General features: G+C 45.1%; 1 pseudogene; it reads left to right on the top strand.

Moving 5' to 3' along the window:
• Window positions 1-4,710: 4,710 nt before the first annotated feature.
• LOC146811640 (serine/threonine-protein kinase SBK1-like) lies at window positions 4,711-6,649 on the top strand (annotated as a pseudogene).
• Window positions 6,650-6,893: the final 244 nt, after the last annotated feature.

Raw genomic sequence — 6,893 nt, 5'->3', positions numbered from 1 at the left:
TGGTCCCCATTACTGTGTAATGTTTTTAACAATTTGTCCATTACCTCATTGCCCGATACCTGGTCAAACAGTACAATCGTCCCTATTTTTAAAAAAGGCGATAGACTCGACCCTGGCTGCTATCGCCCAATATCACTGATTGATAATACACTGAAGATTTTGGGCAGGGTTATTTTTAATAAGATCAGTACTTGGGCCGAGGAAAACAAAATCTTACACCCTTGCCAGTTAGGCTTTAGAAATAACGTAGGGACGGTTGAGCAGTGCTTGAACCTAAACCTAGTCTTAGATAAATATATCATAGCAAAAAAATCCCCACTTTACCTAGGTTTCATGGACTTAAGCTCTGCTTTTGACTTTGTCAACCGATCTCGTCTATGGACAGCTTTGCTGAGCTATGGTTTAGATGAATCTCTGGTCCAATTTCTGGCTCATCTACACAGAGATTTAAAGGCTCGTGTTCGCATTAACAACGATGGTGAGGTTTCGGACGAGATTTTAATTGGCAGGGGTGTAAGACAGGGTTGCGTCCTGGCTCCCCTACTTTTTATTTTATATATAAATGAATTAAGCTCATCACTAGACAAACTAACTACTGATGTCCCGCTCGTCAATGGCAATTCTTTACCCGTACTTCTTTATGCCGACGATGCGGTACTCATAGGCCGTACACCTAATGCACTCCGCACTTTAATTTCAGGCTTTGTTTCCTTTATGGCCGACCTCGACTTATGTACAAATTTTAAAAAATCTTATATAATGTCTTGTGGGCCAAAGAAACATAAAATTCGCCATATAATGGCAGGGAATAATATCCTAGACAGCACTTGCACTTTCCCTTATTTGGGCTTGCTGTTCTCTGATTTTGGATCCTGGCAACCACATGTTGCCAGAGGGAGGAACAAACTGGGTAAAGCCATTAATTCCTTAATTACTTTACGCCAACCAAGGCACGCCGAGGTCACCTCATCACTTCTACAAATTTATAAAACCCAGTGCGTCCCTACAGGAACTTATGGCGCCGAGGTGTGGGGATACTCGAGCTGCACCAATCTTCAGGTAGAAGAAAATAAATTCTGTAGGAAGGTACTGGGGGGGGGTCATTTCGGCTCCGTCATACGTATGCCACAGAGAACTGAACCTCCCCTACATAGAGGATTTTATAAAATCAAGACCCGCTTTATTTTGGTTAAAAATCTGGCGTAACCAAGCTGCTTCATTGACCCGCGACATAATCTTAGATTGCTTAAAATGTGAGCGGGTAAATTACATCCCTTGGCTTAAAGCGGTACAGACGAGCTTAGAAAGTGTAGAAATGGGGCATCTTTTCTCAGCACCTGACACAATAAACCCATCACATAAGCTCATAGTGAAAAGGGCCTTATTTGATTTGTATCGAACGAATAGAGAAAACATTGAATTTAGAAAGCCAGCCATCCTTGGGTACCTACACATACAAGAACATTGTACTAGGCCACCTAACAAACCCCAAGGTTATTTGTGTAAGGTACTGGGCAGATGGAACAGGAGCTTGTTGTTTAGATTTAGGGATGGGAGCGTGGTAAACTTACTCTGTTTCCCCTTAGGTTACTCCTATAATTTAAGAAATTTACCCTGTCCATGCAACCAAGGCGGTAAGCAAAGTTTGATGCATTTCACATTGTTTTGCGGCTTTTATAAAAAATATACTAAACATTTTCTCACTCCCTATTTTAAAGTCAATGCCCTGACAGATTTCAAAGAGGCCTTTAGAATTTTGCGGACACTAAGCAATGAGGATGTAATTTATAGAGTTAGTCACTTTCTCCAAACTGCTGTCCGCTCCCGTGCCTCAATGAATACGACTTGAAGTATGTCTATTATCTTACATACTTGTATAATGGCTGTTTACATATTATAATGAATGTGGCCTGATAGTCTGTTTATTATCTGTATGTTGCATTTCTGTTCATTAGGTGTACGACAATATGTGTCGAATATATGTTTTATTTTTTACCGTTCATTGGGATGATCTTTTTATATATTTTAATGATGTATTTTATTGAGCTTCTGAGGGGAACAAAATGGATTTGGCCTGTTAGCTTTTAGAAGTATCCTTTGCATATTTGCACATTGACTTTGCACTTTTGTATAAGAATGTATGAAATAACTTGTATGTACTTTTATGGATGTTTTAAACATATCCGAATAAAGATCATTTGATTGATTGATTGATATATTTGAATGTACACCTCTCCTTCCAAAAAGACCGCCAATTGTAGAACTAAGGGAGTATATTAGTGAGGCTGATCTTATTTCAAATACTGACTATTTGACCCAAGTTACTGTGATTAGGGAGATAAATGAATTCAGTGTATGCCTCTGCGGGGATACGGGGCGATAGAAGCGACATCTCCCACACCACAGCGTCTTCTTATCCGTTGCAAATTACAGATTGGTGGTTTACTGTGGAATTACTGAACATAAAGGTATAATTAATACTGTACATGTATTTAAATAGAAAGGCGCCCTCATATAAAAGTTGCGTTTTCATCGTGTATCGCAGGGTGCTTCCATCCACCGGTACGCCCACCCCCGTTCCCGTTTGTGCCCGCCGGGCCCTCGGGTCTTTGTTATGTTAATGAGTCCATTACCTGTGCCCAGGATGGAAAAGGCCACGCCCCCAGCCCGGGTACATAAACCCCTGTCTGGGGGCAGAGCCCTCGCTTTCCCTCGTGCTGCGGCCTCTGTTGCTGGAGTTTGAAGACGAAGACCTGACCAGCCCCAGGAATCCTTCAAAGAGGGCGGGAGTCACGTCCCGCAGGAACAGTCCCGTCCACATTCAGGTATGCCGCTTTTTAACGTGCCTGTTATTTTAAGATGTGCGCCATGCTCTGTCACCTACAGACTGTGGGCTACAGTCTTTGGTGAACCGAGGCCAGGCGGGGGGGGGGCAGGGGGGCATGGGCACTGTGCAAGGACAGCGCTCCCACTCCCTGTTCTGGCAGTGGTGGGCACACCGGCTAATTGGGATGAAGAGAGCCTCTCTTACCCCTTGGAACTAGTGCCACAACACCGTTGTCCCAGTAACGCTAGCCTCCTGTGGGCGACGGTTGCCCGTGCCTCAAACTGCACCCCGAGTTTTAAACTAAAATGGGGCGATCTTGCAGCGCTTTGAATTTGAATGTTAGAAACATGGACTGAAATATTAGGTTTTAAATACCAATGTGCCCGTATTTTTGTTTTGCAAACTTCCGTTTGTGAGTCTCGCTGATGCTTTAATGTGATAGCATTCCGGTTCACCGCCTTGTCGCTAAGATTTCGATGGCGGGGAGCCGGAGAAAATAAAACTAATCTCCAGTGGCGACACCCCAAAACGAACAGAATACAAGCTTGCGTTTTATTTATTCTCGGAACAAGGGGACGCCAATGTTGACCTGACCACATAATTATGTAGGAAGTGACGTTATGCACGCGCTTGGAATGGCGGTTTTGCGCACTGCTATCAATGTGTGTAGCTTTGTAGGCTATGTAACTGTTCTAATGACAAATGCGGAAGCTGCTGCTTTCTGTATTGCGGTGAAACGAATTTAAGCTAATCCGGCCTGGAGTGGGGGTTTCAAATATGAGAGAATGCTTTCGTGTCACGCATCTTGAAGTGGTTTCCGATGCCTGTTCTTTGTCTTAGATGTTTGGTGTGTATGCCTTGGTTTTCCGCGTAAATTCATCGGACGCGACACAAGGCAGGTGTAGGCCCCGAGGTTTGTTTGATGGTGCTCTCCAGGAGAGTTGCAGCGTTTGCGGCTTTCCAATGGCTCCCCTGCTGCGTGCACATGACCTTGTCCTGAAATTAGACATTTTTGTTGGTCTTTGATTGCACACATAGGTGTTAATGTACAAGCCCCTTGCGTTGCCAGTGTGTCATTTTCTAGGACGCTCCGGCAGCACAGAGTGCAGACCCATATCTACGCGGCCAAGCAAAGCCAGTTTGCGTGGCTTTCCATGGCCTCATATGTATGGTGTAAGGCAGCGCATTCCGCTGTGTTGCTTTACCCTGCTCAGGGCAGCGTTCCATGGTCGTTGTGGGGGGTTATCCCATACAACGCCTATAGGTTTTGACACATTTCCAGATTTACAAGTATCTCTAAACCAGGAAATGCGTCCAAATATTTTTATTTCTCCTTGTTTTTCCCTCTTTCTGTGTGACTGCATTCTGCAGCACACGTAGAAAGAGAGAAAACCTCCATTGATTGTTTTCGTGCAGGAAGGTTTCCTGCACAAAAACAATCCTGCCAACAGTGCAGACACCCTTGAACCATGGTGCAAGGGTGCCTACGTTGGCGCCAGGCACCATACTGTGTACAGGCTGTGGCTGGAAGGGCAGGAATGCACCCTATCTTGTAAATACAGTGCATTCCTGCCCTTTCAAATTGGCATTGGACAGAGCAGCACAGAGACGTAAGGCGCTGCCCTACGCCAATTCATTGTAAATTAGGCCCTCTGTTCAGATCTTACTAATGAATGCATGTGAATTATACTGCGGCAATGACACGAGGACGAGGACACACTTAAAACTGACCGTAACACGAGGCACGCTCACTCTTATCACAGGCACTAGCAGTGCCCCCTTCCAGTAAAACTCAGCACCCACCTGACAGCCGCGAGACAGACATTTCATTGTATCCCCCTCTTTTGTCCGCGTTTTTAGCTTTAAAGGAAGGACACTAGAATATGAACCCACACGTGACCGAGACTGAACTGATCCTGGAAGGGCACGCATCCCAAATATCAACGAACCTGGTGGAGGTTGAGCTGGAAGATTATTTTGAGGTTCTGCAAGAGCTTGGCTCTGGCGGCTACGGATGTGTGCTGATGGCACAAAACAGGACAACCGGTGAGAAAGCAAGGCTTAACAGTAGAGTCAGAACTAGGGGCTAGGTACCTCGATCAGCTTTCTAAAATGATTTGTGTAGGATATCAGTAAACAACTGAAACACATTGTCCACAAAGTAGAATACCCTAGAGGTCATGTTATTTTGCAACCCATTTTTTTTCCCATCAAAACTTATTTGTTTCGTCCTGATACTGAATAGAAATTGCTTTGTTTTCCAATTTTCCAGTGCTTTATGATCGTCTTGCGTTTATTGTCTTCTGTGAAACAAATCGCTTGACCTGGTTGTTCTTCGACCTTCCCTCCATGTGTCATCTCTGCTCACCACTGGGGGCCCTGTTGGTGCTACCACCTCTCTGTACTAATTGAAACAAAGTTATTACATTGCACAGGGTCACAACATCTCCAGATTGAGGTTGAGGATGTCCTGTGCATTTTGCAAAGTATGTCCTTAACCAATGACTGCTTTTTCTCTACAGACCAGAAAGTGGCCCTGAAGCTTCTCAGGAAAGGCCGTACATCACAGAGGAGCTTTTTGATGGAGTATTGCATAGCTTTCTGTCTCTCCTCGCACCCCAATATTATCGCCAGCTACGGAGTTGTTTTCCAGACCAAGGAGCACTATGTATTTGCCCAGGAACTGGCCCCTAGAGGTGATCTCTTCTCCTTGATTCAGGATCAGGTATGTAAACACTTGGGCCAGTCTAGTACAGCTGCTATACGTTATGTGGCAAATTAATGCATTCCTAGTGGGTTGTGTGTATCTGTCTAATGCTGTGTGCAGAGCTCTGTATGTATGGGTCATGTCAATGGTTTACAATATCGTGCATTTTCTCATGTGAATCCTTACTAGTCAATTTGTACCTATTCATATTTTATTTTTCTGCTTTTCAGGTTGGAATTCCAGAAGAGAAAGTAAAGCGCTGTGCAGTTCAGATATCTAGTACTTTGGACTTCATGCGGAGTAAAGGGCTTGTGCACCGTGACATCAAACCAGAGAATGTGCTACTCTATGATAAGGAATGTCACAGCATTAAAGTGTCTGACTTTGGGTTCACTCGACTGAAGGGAACTGTTGTCTCTGCAAGGTCGGGAACGGTCCCATACATGTCCCCGGAAGTTTACAGGCCCCACGCTGACTGATTGGAGGCTGACTACAGCCTGGATGTGTGGGCTTTTGGTATACTTCTCTTCTGTGTGTTGACTGGCACCTTTCCTTGGGAGACACCAAGATTTGAAGACATCAACTACAGCATCTTTGTGGACTGGGCGACTACAGGTGCAGGCGGGGTCCCTTGCCGGTGGAAACGTTTCACTGTTGAAGCCCTCAATATGTTCCGTAAATTTCTGGCTCACAATCCTCTTCAGAGGAGCAATGCGGTGGAAGTCCTACGCTTCATTGATTTTCCTTGGACAGTGGATCTTGGCCTAGCAGGTGCTTTAGAAGACACCAACGATGTAGCAGAAGGCAGCAGCACTGAGCTCACCTCCAGTGACTCCATGTCTTCTGGCGGCGATGTTCAGACTGTGGAGACGAGCAGTGGATCTTCGAGATCCTCTGGTTCTGAAGGCAGTGACGCAGAAGGGAGCAACAAGAGCATCAGTTTTGGCTCCATGATCTCAGACTCCACTGACAGCACATGTTCTTCTCTTGAGCCAGAAGTGGTTTTCACAGACTTTGATATGAAGCCAGATCAATGGAGAGAACATAGCACAGACCAGCCCCATCTCACAGATTACTCATCTCTGTTCTTGGGAGCTGAGGTAGAGGTCTCGTGACATGGTGTCTGAGTGCGAATGAGACCGACGGAATGTCCTTTTCATGAACCGCAAAGAGAGACCGCCTGTCCATACTAAGAGAACAGAAGCTGTGGTGGCTCCCAGACATGGGTAGCACTCCACATTGGAGTGGAACAGCCTCAAGCATTGTTTGGAGACCAAGGTGAGCTAATGTATCCACCTCTGTCATGATTTCACATGTTAGGCTCTTACTCAGAACTCTTATCCTAAGATTACAATTTCA

The sequence above is a fragment of the Triturus cristatus genome, chromosome 7 (assembly GCF_964204655.1).
Source record: "Triturus cristatus chromosome 7, aTriCri1.1, whole genome shotgun sequence".
Classification (NCBI taxonomy): domain Eukaryota; kingdom Metazoa; phylum Chordata; class Amphibia; order Caudata; family Salamandridae; genus Triturus; species Triturus cristatus.
Note: the sequence above shows the minus strand (reverse complement) of the source record. Positions and strands in the feature narration are given on the sequence as shown.